Source organism: Lissotriton helveticus, chromosome 2_1 (assembly GCF_964261635.1).
Source record: "Lissotriton helveticus chromosome 2_1, aLisHel1.1, whole genome shotgun sequence".
Taxonomy (NCBI): Eukaryota; Metazoa; Chordata; class Amphibia; order Caudata; family Salamandridae; genus Lissotriton; species Lissotriton helveticus.
In genome coordinates, this window is record NC_136059.1 from 1,242,957,587 (window position 1) to 1,242,977,120 (window position 19,534).

The following is a 19,534-nucleotide window of genomic DNA, read 5'->3' on the forward strand; positions in this document are numbered from 1 at the left end:
TAAAAGGGTTAAGTTGTACCAGAAGAAGTAACAAACAAGACGACTGGCGTCTGCCGGTCTACCACGGGACTCTCTTTGGGCCAACATCAATCTCGAAAGACAAAGACAGCGTTTAATTTCACAGTAACATCCTGGAACGTGGCGGGCCACAAGACAACCAGGGCAAGTAGGCCAGTGTTGGCTCTCCTGGAGAAAAGTGACATCCTTTTCCTTCAAGAGACTTGAGCGATATCCCCTTCAGTCACACATTGATTCTATGAAATATTCAAGCCTGCAATGCACTCCAATCTCTTTGGGCGCCCATCAGGGAGACTCTCTATTTACATCAAAAACACTTGTAAAATTGAGGTAGTCCACTCAAACCTAACTTACCAGCTTTGCAAGCAGCAATAACCACAATAACAACAATTCTTCATAAAAAAAACACCTTTGTTGCTGATAAATGGCTATTATAATGTGCCAAAAACACTGAAATCGCCTGCATTTGAACACCTTTGCGACAGCTTGGAGGATTTCCTAATGGAGTGTGCTACAGGCAAAATCTTGCTGGTGGAGGCTTTTAACATTAGGGGCCTGGGGAGCTCAAGCAACTGTGCTCTATGATCCAAAGAATGGGAAAAAATGAAAGACCTCCTGACAATTTACAAATTGATCTCGACCCAACAGTTATATGCGGCTCAAGTCCCCCACTGTCAATTTCCTCCAACCTGTAAAAGAGTCTCAACTATTGATGACATCTTCCTGTCAGAGTCTTTAGCGAATCGCTTCATTAATTTTTAGATTTCCAATAGGCTGGAAAGTGACCACAACCCTTTGACTCTCACCATAGAATTAGCAGCTCTTACTGCGGCCAAATCCATTACTGTGGGTTCCTCTACAGGAGTAGAAACAGCTAAACTTGTAAGGAGAATCAAATGGAGGCAGACAGACATCTCAACGGGGAACACGTGTGTAGGAAGGCTGGCCTTTGAGGCTAACATGCATCCCCAATAGGTCATACCCCATACTTGGAATTGACATATAAGTGAGCTAAGGGATTCCCTGCTAGCCGCTGGAGACTGGGAGCAGCATCCAAGAGCAATGGGAAGGAGGGTTTCCAAACGCAACACAACAAGGTCATCGTGTCAACGCGAAGAGTGCTAAAGAGGTCCCTGTGCACCCACAAGTTCAATTTTAGTGCTAAAACTACTGCGGCCTTCATTAAGTTGCATAACAGCACACAAAATTAGCATGGGAAGTAAAGAAGGCCTTAGAACAAAAGGAATGGCTAAACATTTACCAAATGCAGCATGAAACTATATTAATAAATTAAAATCCTCCAATAATACAAGGGAAAATTGAATCTTTGAAGGAACGTGGATGAGACATGTAGAAGAGTCATACACTGATCTCGATAATGCCGACAAGTGGGAGAATGCAGAACAACTATAGATAACTCAGGAACTGCCCTCTCTGGCCCAGGTCTGTAAACTCATCATGGAAATGAAAAGTGATGGAGCTTCTGGTCCCAACGATATTTCGACAAGTATATTTAAATGTGCTTGGAGGTATGGTCAATGGTGTTAACCCCCCTTTTCAACCACGCCTTCCTCACTGCTCAAGTCCCAGAGGCATGGAGAGGGTCCATTCTGTGCCCAATACTTAAGAAAGTTGACCCGACAGATCTATCAAATTAGAGTCTGTTAGTACTCTTAGACCTAGAGGCCAACGCTTTTGCTAGAACACGACCCAAACAGCTGGACGCCCTGGTTGTGGAAAATGATTATTTGCCTTTTTTCCAGACTGGGTTACGAGCCGCTGCGACAACATCACAGCACTTGCAGCCCTGAGCCATATAGCAGTACCGAAAGACCAGGGACCACTCTTCTGCTGCTTCATTGAATATACAGCCGCATTTGACCGGGGAGATCGCCCCACACTATGGAGAAAATGAATATGCTACTTACCAGTATGCATCTGTTCTTGGCATGTAGGGCTGCTAACATTCATATCTATTGCATAGATCGCCGCCTAGTGTTGGGTCCGGATGATTGCACATTGTTGTCCTGGAAGAGTCTTCGAAGTATCACGAGATAGGTGGCTCCTCCCCTGGACTACAGTGCGCATGGGCATCGGCTCCATCCCCAGATTGTTTTTAGCCATTGTGGCAGAGATGGAGTGGAATAGTGTAAATGATGTCCATGCTAATGATGAATGCAAGAGAATGTCTGCAGCCGCTACGGGCACCGGGGAGGAGGGCGGGCGATATGAATGTTAGCAGCCCTACATGCCAAGAACAGATGCATACTGGTAAGTAGCATATTCAGTTCGAGGCATGTGGGCTGCTAAATTCATATCTATTGCATAGAATACACAGCAGTCCCTCTATTAAGAGCGGTTGCCCGTGCCAGCTGCAGAAGCTTGAAAAAGTGTTTTGAGAACAGCCTGTCCTACAGCTGCTTGCTGTTTGGAATGCACATCTACACAGTAATGTTTGGTAAACGTGTGTGGTGTAGCCCAAGTGGCTGCTCTACAAATGTCTTCCAAGGGAATGTTCCCCAGGAAAGCCATGGAGGCCCCCAATTTGCGTGTGGAGTGCGCCCTTGGGGGTATTGTTAAAGTGCGTTTAGCCTTTTGATAACAGATTTGAATGCACTTAACGATCCATCTGGCTATTCCTGCTTTGGAAATGGGGTTGCCTTTGTGCTGTGGTGAGAAGGCAACAAAAAGTTGTTGTGTCTTTCTAAAGTGTTGAGTTCTGTCAATGTAGTACATTAGCGCCCTCCTAACGTCTAATGTATGAAGCATTCTTTCTGCTACCGTTTGTGGGTTTTGGAAGAATGCAGGCAGGTCAATAGTTTGGTTGATATGAAACTGTGACACCACTTTTGGAAGGAATTTGGGGTTAGTGCGGAGCACTACCCTGTTAGAATGTATTTGGATGAATGGCTCTTGGATTGTGAGCGCTTGCAGCTCGCTAACACGTCTGAGCGATGTGATAGCAATGAGAAAAGCCACTTTCCACGTCAGAAATTGAATTTTGCAGGAGTGCAGTGGCTCGAAAGGTGGGCCCATCAGCCTAGTGAGGACCACATTGAGGTTCCACGCTGGAGCTGGTGGTGTTCTTGGAGGAATGACTCGCTTCAGTCCCTCCAGGAAGGCTTTAATGGCAGGCACCCTGAAAACAGAGAGGTGCTGCCTATTCTGGAGATAAGCCGCTATGGCGGATAAATGTATCCGAATATAAGCGTACGCTAGATTGCATTTGTAAAGATGTAACAAATAGCAGATGATGTTAGGAATGGATGCATCTAGCGGGTTGATATTGTTGTCAGTACAGTAAATGACAAACCGCTTCCATTTCGCTGCATAGCAAGCTCTGGTCGTGGGCTTTCTTGCCTCCCGGATGATGTCCATGCATTCTGGAGGCAGGTTGAGGTAGCCAAATTCTAAGACCTCAGGAGCCAGATCGCCAGATTGAGCTGTTGCGGATCTGGATGCTGAATGTCGCCATGGTTCTGCATCAAGAGCCTGGATGTGAGATGCAGCCTTTGATGCGGTACCACGGAAAGTTCTAGAAACGTGGTGTACCATGGTTGGCGTGCCCATGTTGGAGCAACCAGGATGAGAGTCATCGAGTGTTGCTTTAGCTTTCTTGCCACCAGCGGAATGAGAGGCGCTGGGGGAAAAGCGTACGCAAATTTGCCTGACCAGTTCATCCATATCGCATTCCCTTGCGATTCCGGGTGAGGGAACCTGGCGGCAAAGCTTTGGCATTTTGCGTTTTCCCTTGTGGCAAACAGGTCTATCTCTGGATGACCCCACTGCTGGAAGTACGGGTGGAGTACTGATGGATGTATCTCCCACTCGTGCATTTGATGGCTGTATCTGCTGAGCAGATCCGCCATCTGATTGTCCTTGCCCGGGAGGTGTTCTGCCATGAGGAAGATGTTCCTCTGAATGGCCCACTTCCACATGCTCTGAGCCAGATGAGACAGCTGTGGTGAGTGAGTACCGCCCTGCTTTTGGATGTAGTACATGGCTGTCATGTTGTCCGTCCGGATCAACACGACCTTGTTGCACAGATGTACTTTGAAGGACTTGAGCGCCATGAAGATTGCCATCAATTCCAGGTAGTTGATGTGCAATTGTTGTTGCTGGGTTGACCACAGTCCCTGCACCGTGTAGTGGAGCACATGCGCTCCCCACCCTTGGAGAGATGCGTCCGTTGTTAGGACAATCTGTGGCACAGGCTCTTGGAACGGTCGTCCCTTGCAAAGGTTGTGTGGATTCCACCAATGCAGAGAGTTGTATGCCCGACCGGTCACCAACACTAGGTCTGTCAGTTGTCCCTGAGCCTGTGTCCATTGATTTGCCAAGCATTCTTGGAGGGGACGCATGTGCAACCTTGCGTGCGGGACTATGAAGATGCAGGAGGCCATCATGCCTATCAACTGCACACTCGCTGGCAGGGAGTGTTGCGGTCTGAACCTTTGGATCAGCGACTGAATGCTGTTGATTCTGACTGTGTTTGGCTGAGCCATAGCAGTCAGGGTGTTTATTGTCGCGCCCAGATACTGCCGCACATGGGCTGGTTGAAGGTGCGACTTTGGGTAGTTTAGCGAGAACCCCAGGCTGTGAAGGAGTTGAATAGTGTGGGACATGTGTGAGGCGCACTGTCTTTCCGACTTTGCTTGAACGAGCCAGTCGTCGAGGTACGGGTAGACATGTATGTTTTGTCTCCTGAGGTGCGCCGCCACTGTCGCCAGACACTTTGTAAACACTCTGGGGGCAGTAGTCACCCCGAAGGGTAGGACTTTGAACTGATAGTGCTTGTTCTGAATGGTGAACCTGAGGTATTTTCTGTGGGACGGGTGGAGTGGGATGTGGAAGTAAGCGTCCTTAAGGTCTAAGGTTGCCAGGAAGTCCCCTTGGTTTAGAAGGGGAAGGATCTGTTGCAGTGTCAGCATGTGAAAGTGTTCTGACAGTATATACATGTTGAGAGGGCGTAGATCCAGAATGGGTCTGAGGGATCCGTCCTTTTTTGGGATGAGGAAGTACAGGGAATAGACCCCTGTTCCTTCCTCCTCCACTGGCACGAGTTCTATTGCTCCTTTTTGCAGCATTACTAGCACTTCCTGCTGCAATAAGTGCAAGTGCTCTGCCGACATAGGACGGTGTCTTGGGGGAATGTTGGGAGGAGTGGATGTTAACTCCAAACAATAACCGTACTGGATTAGTTTTCTCACCCACCTGTCTGTGGTGATGGACGTCCAGACTGGCAGGAACTGCTGGAGTCTCCCCCCAACAGGTGTTGGATGGTCGGGGGGCAGTGACAGGGAGTCACTGTTTGTTTGCGGCAGAGGAACGGGAGTTGTTGTTCCCTCTGCCCCTGCCTTTGGCACTGTTACCTCGGTAACCCCCTCTACCTTGCTTGGGGTACGAGGATTGTGCACCACCTTTTGTGAATTGTGTTTGTTGACCCAATTGTCCTCTGGTAACACCACGCGCTCCTGAGCGACGAAAAGTGTTTCCTCTGAATTGTTGAGACTGAAGTGCCCCCATTGATTTAGCAGTCTCATTGTCCTTTTTAATTTTTTCTAGGGTGGTGTCAACATCTGGACCAAACAGTCTGTCAGGATTGACGGGCTGATTGAGTATTGTTGTCTGAATATCGGGCTTAAATCCAGATATGCAAAGCCAAGCCTGTCTTCTCAGCATGACACTGGTGTTAATACCCCTAGCCGCTGTATCAGCCACATCAAGCGCACACTTTATTGCTGCGTTTGAGATGAGTTTTCCCTCTTGTATGAGCATTTCGGCCGCTTCCTTAAACTGATCAGGTAGGTGTTGAAGGAGCTGTTCTAGGGTGTCGTAATGCGCCCTATCGTAACGTGCCAATAGTGCCTGTGTGTTTGCTATACGCCAGACATTGGCAGCCTGCGCAGCCACCCTCTTGCCGGATGCCTCAAGCACTTTCGACTCCTTGTCTGGGGGAGGAGCTTCACCCGTTGTTTGGGAGTTGGCCCTCTTGCGGGCATTTGCGACCACCAAGGAATCTAGAGGCAACTGTCCCCGAATATAGGCAGGGTCTCCAGGTGCTGGCCTGTATTTTTTCTCAATACGTGGGTTTACCACTCTTGCCCTTGTAGGTTCTTTAAAGATCTCTGGTGCATGTTTAAGGACCCCTTTTAACATAGGAAGTGTTTTAACTGTTCTTTCGGAGACAGAGAAAGTGTCAAACAGGAAATCTTCCTCCACCGGGTCAGCATGCATGTCTACATTATGATTTGCAGCTGCTCGCTCTATCAAAGCATTGAATGCTGCTGAATCCTCAGTAGGTGATGTACGTGTCCCAAAACCCTGTGGGTCTTGTATCACTTGATGACTTCCCTGGTCCCCAGCCTCGTCATATGGGTCCTGTTGTACATCAGGGTCATTGCCAGCAGGGAAGTTGTATTGGTCATCTTGGTCATCATCCTCACCCCCTGATTGGTTGGGGGAAGGTGATGGACTCCTCCTCGGAGGTGGCTGAAGAGGTACAACAGGGGCAGGTATGTCCTGTGGTGGCCTTTTCTTCTTTAGTGGAATAACATATGACTCCAATGGCTGGGAAGTGATCTTTCTTTTGTAAAGTGTCAATTTCCCTGTGTGGGCATCGATGTAATGCTCTGATTGGTCCTCTGACGCTGGTTGTCGAGCCAAATGTCCACTGGGCATCGAATATTCCGACGTTTCTGTGTTTTTCGGCACCGATCTGGGTGCAAACGCCTTCGGCGCCACCTTCGGTGGTAGAGTGTAGAGTAGCTTGGAGGACGTCTTTGCAGGTGTGTCCACCGGTCTCGGATCCGATGGCGCGGTAGACGCCGACGGCAGAGATTTCTCTCGAATACGTTTGAGGGAGTCGGTGACCTGTTTTGTGAAGGAAGCCGAGGGTTTGGCAGACGATGCTTCATGCTCGTCCGCTTCGGAGGACTTCGGCGTGGCTGAAGGGGACACCGATGAATCCTCGACTCCTACGGTTCGCGGCCCTGTGGTAGACTTAGGCGCCGACGCCGTTGACGCAGATCCGGCATCCTTGTGCCGATGCGCAGTGCCTCCGGCCTTTGGGTCGTGGGCCTTAGTGGACTGTGCTTCGACCGTGCGTTTGGTGGTCGACGCTGCAGCCGTCGAGACGTGATGGACTACCTTTTTGGAGGACGTGTCCTTGGCCACCGTCTGTGGCGCTGGTGACTCGACAGCCTTCTTCGACTTCGGAGGGCCTGAGGGCGACGGAGTCGAAGATGGAGCAGGCTTTGTTAATTTGGCCGGGACATCGGCCATTTTAGATGTAGTCGAAGCCGTAGGTTTCGGTTTCGTTTTCGCCGGGACGTCGGCCATTTTAGGTGTTGTCGAGACCGATGGTTTCGGTTTCGTTTTAGGTGGGACGTCGGCCATCTTTGACGATGTCGCCTGCAACGGTTGCGGTTTCGTTTTCGATACGCGCAATGGCGGCTCTTCCGGTGTATCCGTGGCCGGGCCAGAAGGCGGGGCTGGGGATAGCGGTGCAGGGTCGTGGGTAAGGCCGAGTGGCGATCCCGTGACCTGAGCCTGAGTTATGTAATTTTTGGGGCATAGCTCTTCCTCTGAGCTATATTCCGCGGCCCCATAGACTTCTTCGTCGTCCCCTACCTCCTCGACGTATTCAAGGTCTTGGCCCTGTCCTTCGATGTATTCTTCTGGATCGGGCTCGACCTCCGTCGACGGCGGTGAAATTTCAAGATGATGGCTTCTGCCTTCCTCTGCGGGGTCGTCGAATATGTCATCGGGTGCCGGAGCCGCTCGCTGGGCCTCGAGGCGCGCCGCGCGCCGATGCTCGAGTGTTTTCTTGGACCTGAATTTTGAGCCGGACATGCAGTTGTCCTCGTCGTGGTCCGGCGAGAGGCATTTATTACAGACTGGGTGCACGTCGATGTGTGGATATTTGGATCCACAGACGGGGCAGCACTTGAACGGAGTCCGTTCCATGATCAGGTCGTCGGGGTCTTGCTGCGAGTACAGGGCCTCGATGTCCGAAGAGTAAAGTACTCCGCAGAATTCCGACACGAAGAGTCGGACGATGCTCGGGACCGTTCGCAAACAATACCGACGCCAATAGAGAAGGCCTTTTGGCCTTAAGGAAGTAAGTTTTTCGATTCCGACAAGGAGACGTCGAAATCACATCCGAACCCATTGGCGGAAAAAAAACAATCTGGGGATGGAGCCGATGCCCATGCGCACTGTAGTCCAGGGGAGGAGCCACCTATCTCGTGATACTTCGAAGACTCTTCCAGGACAACAATGTGCAATCATCCGGACCCAACACTAGGCGGCGATCTATGCAATAGATATGAATTTAGCAGCCCACATGCCTCGAACATAAATGCATGTAGTGCCCCCTCGAAATTACTTGGGCAATTATTGCCCTGTGCACCGGCACATGGGTGTGAGTCATAACAGGTTCTCATTCTGCCACCAGTAAAATTCCCACCCCTGCAGCCTGAAGCAGGGCTTTACCCTTGCCCCGCCCACCCTTTAACCTTTATACAGCAGATTTGGGTAAAGCTTTGGAGGGTGGTTGCTTGGTTCCTCCAAAATTAGGCCTGTCCAAACTACATATTCTGCAATACGCAGACGATATAGTGGTAATGGATCATACCAAAGTTGGTATACAGCAAGCCTTGAGCAGCCTCCATATACACAATGGTAAAAACCATCTCACGATAAATCAGGAAAAAACTAAGGGCCTGATCTCTGGTCGCTATAGAAACAAGAAACACCTCATTTGTCATATAGGCAGCAAGATCATTAAATCAGCCAGGAAGTATAAATACTTGGGTGTCTGGTTCACAGAGACTTCCAAACCTACCGTCCACATAGCCTCTCTGAAAAAGAAAAGTGCAGCTATTATATACAGTGTCAATCGTCTGAACACTAAATTAAAAAGCTGTGTTATGCTCCTCACCGGCCATTGTGTATAAGCGATGGCTGTTGTATTTTTCCTTTTTCAAAATAATTTAAAAATGGTACAATCCTACAAAGTGCCTCTGCAGACCCTATACTTAGGGTTATGAAGGCAAACCTCCTCCCTGCGCTGCAATATAGTCATCAAGCCTTTCCTGGGGCCTGTGCTTCTAGCCTAGAACAAGCACAATGTACAGGCTACAAGAAAATATGTCAACTGGTTCATTTCAACCACAGGACAAGACTCCAATTGGAATTTGGGCTACTGAGACAAACTTTAGCCTGTTAGTCAGATATATTAAAGTATTACATTTGTGTCCTGAAAGCGCCAGCCAACTCACATAAAGCCCGCCTGAAAGGTATATTCGAGACCATGGGCAATGGTTTGGCACCTGCAAATACAAACAGCCATCACCTCCTTCCAAACTGAAGAGTCAGCATTAAAATCAGATTATGGGTCAGATATACGACCGTTTTTGCATGCACAAACGGGTTTGCGAACCCGTTTGCGCATGCAAAAACAGCATGGGCCATGTACAAAGTCTATTTAGCGAGTCACAAGTTATTTGCAACGCCCTAATAGGTTTTGCAACTCGCTATTAGGAAGGGGAATTACCTTCCTAATAGTGAGCGCAAGCCCATGTATGAATGTTTTGAGTTCGCAATTGCGGGCGCAAAACACTCGCAAATTACCACCCTCTTCAAGAGGGTGGTAATGCACTCGCAAAAGGGAAGGGGTCCCCAGGGGACCCTTTCACCTTTGCAGATGCAGGGGAAATTTTTTTTTAAGGCCAGGCAATGGTCCCAGGGACCACTACCTGCCCTTAAAAAAGGAAACGAAAAAGTGTCATTTTTTTAAAAATGCATCCCATTTTCCTTTAAGGAATACAGGCTGCATTCAACAAAAAAACTGCTTTATTTAAAAGCAGTCCCAGACATGGTGGTGTACTGAGGCCAGCAGGCCACCCTACCTGGGAGGGTCTGCCATTCCCAATAGGGTCACAAATTGCGAGAGGCTCATTAATATTCATGAGACTCTCTGCTTATACCCTGTGATATTACATCACATATTGCATGGTATTTTATAGCATTTATAACAACATTCATTCCATCTGAAATTACATTTATAAGAAGGGTGTGGATGGTAGAGGGGCGAGTTATAGTTAAAAAATAGTTTAAAAATATATAAAAATAATTTCCCCTACCTTTACAGAGTTTGCTAAACTTCCTCATGGTTCTTAAAGGTAAAATGCTTTAATATCATTGTATCTGTAGGTTTGTAAGGATTCTGTAGACCATTCGGATACGGTTGCTGGTCACATGACAACCCGGAAGAATACTACGCTGTACCCTGTTGTGTTGAAGGGCCTAAGCAGAGTCAGCCTGAAGAGGTGACCCCCCATCTGAAGAGGCCAATGTCTTGTCCCAGACAGAAACTAGGAATGTGTGCTTCAAGTACTGGGCAAAAGTTGGAGTGACAATAGTTAGGGATGCCAATTACCTCAGTGCAGTGCGGGTACTGGGAGAGGACCACACTTTCAGGAACATTGAAATCAGTCAAGGGAGCTCCATTTGTGCGGACACAGCTACCCACAACGGCCTTTCAGGTGGAACATGAAACAGTTTTTACAGAGAACCGGCAAACACTTAAATTAGTAAAACTGGAGTGGAGACTAGTACCCTTAAGGATTTGGGAGGGTTACAGAATCTGGAAGACAGACTATTGGGTACGTCCTTTTTGGGTTGGTTTGAAATATTAGGTATTTGGGGGGGCCTTGTACTAGGATGTACTAGGATGTACTTGGATCGTCTTGTACTAGGATGGATGAGCTGAGATCCTTGTTTACTTAGACAACCATGAAACCCTCAAAGCTTTGTTCCTCTTTCATAAAGACATGGCTTAAATTTGTGAGTTGTTCTTGTTAATGTTGGGTTGGTACTGAACACAAGATAGACTCAGACCACTCTAGATAGTTGAAATAATATGTAGAACTTATAAAAATGTCCATGTTTTTTACTCACAGCCTAGCTATTCCTTCTTGGACATTAAAAAGAAAAGTTCATTGCTCGTTAAACTAAATTCCACTCATCTCACCCTCTCACTCGAGCTACCAGTACAATCCTGGCTTGACTTGTGCTGTACTGCAAACCTCCTATTGCCGATCGCTCCAAATCTCTTGGATTCATCCTGGATGGCAAACTAAACTCAATCTGTGAACTCCAATCAATATGATAGCCAAATGCGCACACATTCGGGTAAGACTTCTACGGATTAATTGCTGAACAAGATGTTACAAACCTTGTTCGACCTCTGGTACGGTCACAGATAAACATTGGGAACTCTCCTTTAACAGGTCTCGTTAAATTTTACCTTGCCCCTCAAAAGATAATCCTACATGAAGCTGATTGCTTTGTTTTGGGGACGACAAATGTGACTACGTCTCTAGTACGTTTGCCATTTCTAGGGTTTGCTGTGGAAGACATAGCTTTAAAGAAGACTGCCTGCATTACACGCGAGATCTTTCACACACCCACATCCGAAATCAGAAACATCAGTTGGGGATAGATCAGTGCATAATTTCATAAAACTGCTCCTAGAACCCTTTTGTTTTCAAGAACGAATCTATAATGGAACAAGCTTTTTCTGGCAGTGACCAATATCTGGAACCCTCTCCCTCACAGCCTTTTCACAGCTGCCTTTCTAGACACCTTCAATAAGTGGATGAAAGCACTGACCTGAGGATTTGCACCTGACCTATAAACTTCTCATTTCAGTCTCTCGTTCGCTTTGGTCTCTTCTAATATCCCTTTCGCTAAGCAAAATAGCCTTTTAGCCTGAACCACAATCACAACAAGGTCCCCATCTCTTCCGATTGCTTCACCTACCTGCTTCCCCCTCTCCCACCCCCACCTAAAAAATCATGTTATAGAATTTTATTTTTCACTGACGTTTTCCTATGTATAGATGAACATATCTTATTATTTTTTTAATGTATTTTTATTCATTTTAACAAGAGTAGCATCTACCATATAGATGAACCTATCTTATTATCAGTGTTGTACATATCTATACTACGGTATACTACCTGTCAGCTTCTGTCTCCCATAATATTTTTTCTGGCGTCACCTACCAATCGCTTCCCAACCGTGATGATGGGTTCTCCCAGAATGTATATATTTAGTTACTATTCGTGAGTAACAGAACTACCAAAAAGTATTTCTGTTCGTCTGGAAGATTTAGAACTCCATTCCCAGTTGACCTGCAGAGCACTGGAAGGCCTATACTTTGTATCACATCTTATGTTAAGTTTGTTTATGCTGCCTTATATTTTCTAGAAATCGGAGTCAATGAGGACATAAGTCATGTTTTGAAGGATATATAGAAATCGGTCGTGTTCTATCATTTTAAACACAGCTGCTCTTTCATCTAGGGTTGCAGCAATGGTTTTTAATGTTGACATTCGTCATAACCTAGTTAACATTTGTTTCACTATACTAGCTATAAACGTTTTTGATCATTGCAAATTTAACACATAGATTTGAAAGGAATTGCACCTCACTTGCAGGGTACAAGCCAGCACTACCATCTCACCTGCCATCCTCACCATTGTGAAACACTGATTTTGGCAACTCCCTTTTAATACCCATTGATCTGGGACCTGGAAAGACATTGACCCCACAACTAAATCAGTAAATCTACAAGGTCCTCTTCTCCCCCAACCAAGGGCACTGAAATCCCCATAAAACTTGATCTTGCCTCACCTATTTTGATATTGGTTCATGTAGTGGTTCTGATAGCACTGGAGACAAGTTCAACCCTGCCTACTTCGCCATTTCCAAAACAAACCATTCTGATAGGTGGGCCATAATCCTCACGTTTAAGTTGTCAATGTTTAAATAAAACATTGAAATACTGGTCAGTTTCTGCTTAAAACCGTAGGTTGCCCATAGGAAAGCCTCTCTTAAAATGTTGCACAGAGGATTATTCCTCTCAAACTCTGATCAAGCATCCGTGCTACATGCTGCATAGGATATACTGGACACAGGTTAACCTCCTAAAGGTCTTTAGGAATTGTTACACCCTGTCCCAAATGCACTTCTGAAGATGATTTATGCTCCTATAAGTTTGAGTCCTAAGCAAATCTCGAAGTTTCCTAGTGCACTGTTCTGGAGCTCACCCAAAGCTGTTGAGAGAACACCATACTGGTAAAACCCAGAATAATAACTTTTGAGGGTGAAGAAGAGTCTGGCGTATGATCCGGCGCACTCTGTAATTTGCTGCCTGCTAAGGACGTCTTTAAGGCTAATGAATTTAAATTTCTTCACCATGGTGCATTGTTAAGGTTTGTAAAAATAGGAGTCCTAATTGAAAGGAATAGAGTTGAGAATATTGGTAGATATGAACGTGTACTTTCCCCCTTCTGTTTAATATTCACGCATGTCATTTGGACAAGGCATTAGAGAGGGGCAGGTTGCTTTCAGTTAAAATGGGAGTAGTAATATTCCTGCACTACGTATACTACTCTGACATCTTAGGGGGGCTATCTGAAAAGGGTGAACTTACACAAGTAAACCTAAACTTGTAAAAGATACTCTTACCCTTTTGAGTGAAGGTACTACTTTGGGCTAGTCCACATTTCAGAGTGTAAAGTTACTCAAAAGCGTATGTAGACTTGCATGCCTCCACTCCCCGAAATAGGGGTTCGAGACCAATTATGAGTTTAAAGTTACTACAGCCAAAAAGGAGCAGTTGTAAGTCAAGCATCACACATGGTGAACCACTGCAACACCGTTCCCATTGAAAATAACTGAGGCAAGGACTTAAAATAGAATTCAATTGGACATGATGTTAAATTAAAATCATTTATTTAGACTTCAAAAACACACACACATATATATATTTTTTGTCCGAAAGGATTTCCAATAAGGTTTCACGCGGAAATACAAATAACTCGCACTCCAGGGTCCGTGTATGGAGATGTTTATTGGCGACGCGTTTCGACCAGGCGGTCTTTCTCGTTAGCCAGATATATATATATCGATTGCACACCACCTCCTCTAAAGAAAAGGCAGAGGCCGCAGTAGGGGAACCATGGAGGTATCTTTATTCCAAATGTACCAAACGGCTAATGCATTTCGGCTAATTGAAGCCTTCTTCAGTGCCAGGAATTGTCAGGAGGTAAGGGCGCCATCGTGAATTTAAAAGTCCTGCCACAAGTTAATTGGTTGTGGCCCGCTCCGCCCCCAAGGTCAGTGCCTTTGCCCACCACTTGCTGTTCATTTGTTGCGTGTGGACTGCAAGTCCCAGAATGCTGTCTTTCCTCAGTTAGGTATAACGAGGGTGGCCCAATGGATCAACGGGATACAGGGCACTACGATGACCACTGTCCTGTGATGTACTAAAACTTGAAGCGCCCCCTCGGGTCCCCAGACCGCATTTATATATATATATATGAATTAAACATTAAAAACATAGGTATTTAACAAATATTTTAATTACCTTTTTTATTTTGAAATAAATGCAACTTTTTTTTAGAAAACCTAAATTAGTTTCAGTTAATTCTATACACATCTTTTTATAATTTTTAATACACAAGTAAAAACATTTTATTTTCAGTAAGAGTTTTTAAAATAAATCTTTACAATGGTTTAAGTGAAAATATTTAAATTAATTTAATAATCAACTAAAAAAATTAAGTTAATAGTTTAAAATTACTATTGAAATGAATGAAATAACGATTTGTAAAGCACGGTGGCTACCCTAAGGCGTCCCAGCGCTGCAAGAGGTCAGGCCTGAGGCAGAGCCGCAGAAGATTACTCAGGTTTGTTAAAAAGCCAGGTTTTCAGGAGTTTTCGGAAAGTCAATAGGTTAGGCTCTGATCTGAGTGTGAGAGGGAGGGCGTTCCAAAGCTTGGCGAGATTGTAAGAGAGTGAGCGGCCTCCACACCTGGCTTTCTTAAATCGGGGTATTGTGGTGAGGTAGGAGGATCCTGATCTGAGATGTCTATAAGGGTGGTAAACGGTTATAAAGGGGCGGTTGATGATGGGACCTGTTCCCCAGTAAGACCGCTGGGTGATGCACATAACCTTGAATTCAATCCTTGCCTTTACTGGGAGCCAGTGGAGGTCTTTTAGTCGGGCTTTAACTGAGTCTCACCGGGGGATTTGAAGGAGGGTCCTGGCTGCGCAGTTTTGGATTATTTGTAGTTTGTTCAGGGTGGACTGGGGAGCCCCGAGGTATAGGGCGTTCCCACAGTCCAAACGGGATAGGATTAGGCCTTGTACCATAATCCATCTGGCATGAAAGGGAAGAAAAGGGAGGATTTTGCGCAGCAGTCTTAGGAGACCAAAACAGGTGGCGGATAGTTTGGCCGCCTGGTGATTGAAGTTGAGTGACTTGTCGAGCCATATGCTAAGGCTTTTGATAGATTCTTTGGGTGGAGGGGCAGGACCCAGACAGGGGGGCCAAATTGGATCTATGGTCTTGTCGATGGTGTTTCCAAGGAGCATAAGCTCAGTTTTTTCCCCGTTTAATTTTAGGCAGGAGGATGTCATCCATGTGGTGACTGCTTCCAGACATTTGTACAGGCCATGGTGTGAGTTAAGGGGGGGATCGAGAGCCACCACTAGCTGGGTGTCGTCCGCGTAGGTGACAATTTTTACTCCGAAGGGGCGGACGACCTCAGCCAATGGGCTGGCTATTAGTAACTTTTTACATGTAGACTGATGACTTCGCCACCTGGGCGGAGATCTCCATATCATAAAGTTTAGGGAAAAGTGTAACAGTTTATTGAACTTTAAAAAAAAAAAAACATATTTGAATGTATTAATGTTACATAATGGTATATATTTCGTTTAATATAAGAACAATATAAAAAAAAGTTACGGGGTTAATAACAATTTAATACATAATTATTTTGAATGCATTACATTAAAATTATTCCTCTATGGTTAAATTAGAAAAATAATTCACACGTAAAGTGAAAATATATATATTTATTATGTGTTAAGAATGATTTAGAGCGCTGTATAACATTTATTGAAAGTAATGTAATTATATTTGAATAAATATTGATGTTACGTTAATGCGGGTGGGAGAGGACCACACTTTCAGGAACATTGAAATCAGTCAAGGGAGCTCCATTTGTGCGGACACAGCTACCCACAACGGCCTTTCAGGTGGAACATGAAACAGTTTTTACAGAGAACCGGCAAACACTTAAATTAGTAAAACTGTAGTGGAGACTAGTACCCTTAAGGATTTGGGAGGGTTACAGAATCTGGAAGACAGACTATTGGGTACGTCCTTTTTGGGTTGGTTTGAAACATTAGGTATTTGGGGGGCCTTGTACTAGGATGTACTAGGATGTACTTGGATCGTCTTGTACTAGGATGGATGAGCTGAGATCCTTGTTTACTTAGACAACCATGAAACCCTCAAAGCTTTGTTCCTCTTTCATAAAGACATGGCTTAAATTTGTGAGTTGTTCTTGTTAATGTTGGGTTGGTACTGAACACAAGATAGACTCAGACCACTCTAGATAGTTGAAATAATATGTAGAACTTATAAAAATGTCCATGTTTTTTACTCACAGCCTAGCTATTCCTTCTTGGACATTAAAAAGAAAAGTTCATTGCTCGTTAAACTAAATTCCACTCATCTCACCCTCTCACTCGAGCTACCAGTACAATCCTGGCTTGACTTGTGCTGTACTGCAAACCTCCTATTGCCGATCGCTCCAAATCTCTTGGATTCATCCTGGATGGCAAACTAAACTCAATCTGTGAACTCCAATCAATATGATAGCCAAATGCGCACACATTCGGGTAAGACTTCTACGGATTAATTGCTGAACAAGATGTTACAAACCTTGTTCGACCTCTGGTACGGTCACAGATAAACATTGGGAACTCTCCTTTAACAGGTCTCGTTAAATTTTTCCTTGCCCCTCAAAAGATAATCCTACATGAAGCTGATTGCTTTGTTTTGGGGACGACAAATGTGACTACGTCTCTAGTACGTTTGCCGTTTCTAGGGTTTGCTGTGGAAGACATAGCTTTAAAGAAGACTGCCTGCATTACACGCGAGATCTTTCACACACCCACATCCGAAATCAGAAACATCAGTTGGGGATAGATCAGTGCATAATTTCATAACACTGCTCCTAGAACCCTTTTGTTTTCAAGAACGAATCTATAATGGAACAAGCTTTTTCTGGCAGTGACCAATATCTGGAACCCTCTCCCTCACAGCCTTTTCACAGCTGCCTTTCTAGACACCTTCAATAAGCGGATGAAAGCACTGACCTTCCAAATGCACCTGAGGATTTGCACCTGACCTATAAACTTCTCATTTCAATCTCTCGCTCGCTTTGGTCTCTTCTAATATCCTTTTCGCTAAGCACAATAGCCTTTTAGCCTGGACCACAATCACAACAAGGTCCCCATCTCTTCCGATTGCTTCACCTACCTGCTTCCCACTCTCCCACCCCGACCTAAAAAATCATGTTATAGAATTTTATTTTCCAACTACGTTTTCCTATGTATAGATGAACATATCTTATTATTTTTTTAATGTATTTTTATTCATTTTAACAAGAGCAGCATCTACCATATAGATTAACCTATCTTATTATTATCAGTGTTGTACATATCTATACTACGGTATACTACCTGTTAGCTTCTGTCTTCCATAATATTTTTTCTGGCGTCACCTACCAATCACTTCTCAACCGTGATGATGGGTTCTCCCAGAATTTATATATTTAGTTACTATTAGTGAGTAACAGAACTATCAAAAAGTACTTCTGTACGTCTGGAATATTTAGACCTCCATTCCCAGTTGACCTGCAGAGCACTGGAAGGTCTATACTTTGTATCACATCTTATGTTAAGTTTGTTTATGGTGCCTTATATTTTCTAGAAATCGGAATCTATGAGGACATAAGTCATGTTTTGAAGGATATATAGAAATCGGTCGTGTTCTATCATTTTAAACACAGCTGCTCTTTCATCTAGGGTTGCAGCAATGGTTTTTAATGCTGACATTCGTCATGACATAGTTAACATTTGTTCCACTTTACTAGCTATTAACGTTTTTTCTAATTGCCAATTGAACACATAGATGTTAAAGGAATTGCACCTCACTTTCAGGGTACAAGCCAGCACTACCATCTCACCTGCCACCCTCACCATTGTGAAACACTGCTTTTGGCAACTCCCTTTTAATACCCATTGATCTGGGACCTGTGAAGACATTGACACCACAACTAAATCAGTAAATCTACAAGGAGGTCCTCTTTTCCTCCAACCAAGGGCACTGAAATCCCCATAAAACTTGATCTTGCCTCATCTATTTTGATAATGGTTCATGTAGTGGTTCTGATAGCACTGGAGACAAGTTCAACCCTGCCTACTTCGCCATTTCCAAAAGAAACCATTCTGATAGGTGGGCCATAATCCTCACGTTTAAGTTGTCAATGTTTAAATAAAACATTGAAATACTGGTCAGTTTCTGCTTAAAACCGTAGGTTGCCCATAGGAAAGCCTCTCTTAAAATGTTGCACAGAGGATTATTCCTCTCAAACTCTGATCAAGCATCCGTGCTACATGCTGCATAGGATATACTGGACACAGGTTAACCTCCTAAAGGTCTTTAGGAATTGTTACACCCTGTTTCAAATGCACTTCTGAAGATGATTTATGCTCCTATAAGTTTGAGTCCTAAGCAAATCTCGAAGTTTCCTAGTGCACTGTTTTGGAGCTAACCCAAAGCTGTTGAGAGAACACCATACTGGTAAAACCCAGAATGATAATTTTTGAGGGTGAAGAGGAGTTTGGCGTGTGATCCGGCGAACTCTGTAATTTGCTGTCTGCTAAGAGGGTCTTTAAGGCTAATGAATTTAGATTGCTTCACCATGGTGTATTGTTAAGGTTTGTAAAAAATAGGGGTCCTAACTGAAAGAAATAGAGTTGAGAATGTTGGTAGATATGAACGTGTACTTTCTTTCCCCCTTCTGTTTAATATTCACGCATGTCATTTGGATAGGGCTCTAGGGAGGGGCAGGTTGCTTTCAGTTAAAATGAGAGTAGTAATATTCCTGCACTACGTATACTACTCTGACATCTTAGGGGGGCTATCTGAAAAGGGTGAACTTACACAAGTAAACCTACACTTGTAAAGTATACTCTTACCCTTTTGAGTGAAGGTACTACTTTGGGCTAGTCCCCATTTCAGAGTGTAAAGTTACTCAAAAGCGTAAGTAGACTTGCATGCCTCCACTTCCCGAAATAGGGGTTGAAGACCAATTATGAGTTTAAAGTTACTACAGCCAAAAAGGAGCAGTTGTAAGTCAAGCATCACGCGTGGTCAACCACTGCAACACCGTCCCATCGAAAATAACTGAAGCAAGGACTTAAAATAGAATTCAATTGGACATAATGTTAAATTAAAATAATTTATTTGGACTTCAAAAACATATATATATATATATATTTGTATATGTATGTATATATAAATTAAACATTTAAAACATAAGTATTTTAAAAATATTTTAATTACTTTTTTTTTCGA

At 44.6% G+C, this 19,534-nt stretch overlaps 1 protein-coding gene across 2 annotated transcripts in view; it reads right to left on the minus strand.

Annotated features, from left to right (window-relative positions):
* The window catches only part of TMEM150C (transmembrane protein 150C), a 324,371-nt gene that overhangs the window by 220,366 nt on the left and 84,471 nt on the right, over positions 1–19,534 (minus strand). The gene's annotated exons all lie outside the window — the stretch shown is intronic.